The sequence below is a fragment of the Penaeus monodon genome, chromosome 11, assembly GCF_015228065.2.
Source record: "Penaeus monodon isolate SGIC_2016 chromosome 11, NSTDA_Pmon_1, whole genome shotgun sequence".
NCBI lineage: Eukaryota > Metazoa > Arthropoda > Malacostraca > Decapoda > Penaeidae > Penaeus > Penaeus monodon.
The window spans coordinates 46,102,136-46,103,497 of record NC_051396.1 but is presented as its reverse complement, the minus strand read 5'-3'; positions in this window follow the sequence as shown (position 1 = coordinate 46,103,497).

Sequence of the window (1,362 nt, the reverse complement as noted above, 5' to 3'; positions counted from 1 at the left end):
GTTCATTCAAGCCATATTCTCCATGAGATACACTATTATGTGTTTATTCACGAGATAACCGGAGAGTACAAGCTCTCAGAAAGCCGCTGCTGTATTTATTCTGTTTGTAAAGGCGGAAAAATTAGAGTATACAAACTCTAAATAATGGATGTTGTTCATATTCATTACAGATTCCTTACAGCATCATAAAAGTAATAAGTAAAGGTGTCCGTGTGTCTGTATACAAGATCGACGCTATATAATTGTTAAAGCAGACGGGACCGGTGACCTCACCTCGCTCCCCCCATCCTTCCTCCAGCTGTTTCAGTCACTTAGGCAGCTGGGACGGTCACTACTTATACCGAGGAGGACCTAAGCTTAGGGGAGTTCGTGACCAGCACCCGACGTGGTAAGGTCGGCCTAGCCCTTCCCCCGCTGGGCAGGCTGACCTGACACGTGAGCCGCTTTATCCAGACATAGTCTCGTGTGTTCCCATACTGTGTGTCAACTCTTAGTAATAAAGAGTCACGCCGTTATACCAGTACCACTACCCCTGCAAAGCCATTATGATAGGGTTCCATACCCGTTATATCTAAATAGTGTAGTAATATATATATATATATATATATATATATATATATATATATATATTATATATATTATAGATATAATATATATATTTTTTTTTTTTTTTTTTTTTTTTTTTTTTTTTTTTTTTTTTTTTTTTCAATTATTTCAAACAAACATGCTGTACTGATTGAGTGTTAATGAACCAAAGCTCTCTGGAAATATGTGTACCTTGTTTATAGTATCTATATTCCATTGTTTTGGCAAATGCATGTTTTTTTTTTTTTATCACTGTAAGTATAATTCAGAAATCATGATGCGGATATCATGCCATTACAAACACGCATTCCTTTTTAGTGATGTAAGGATAAATCTGATAACACAGACGCGTCAAATATTATAGTCAGTGACAACATTGAAATCACCTTATCTCATCTGCAATACGTAAAACAGTATAGCCACCAGGAAAACAATAAATTTTCTCTCTTTTTTATAATTTCTATAAAATTGATTTGTGTGTGATATGTTGTCAAGAAAGTGACGAGACTGTCCTTGAATAAATTCAATATGAATGCCTCTAAAATAAAAATAAAACGTTTCCTTGTGATGGGTATCAAATATTGGTATCGAAGTATTTTGTTTTTCACAATACGTTTATAGTAAACATTGTGTTCGATGAAGCGACTCTAAGAGTATTTACGATAGGTGGCCGAATGGTTAGAGCGTCGGACTCAAAACTGTCACGACGGCAATCTGAGTTCGAGGGTTCGAGTCACCGACCGCCGCGTTGTTTCCCTTAGGCAAGGAACTTCACCT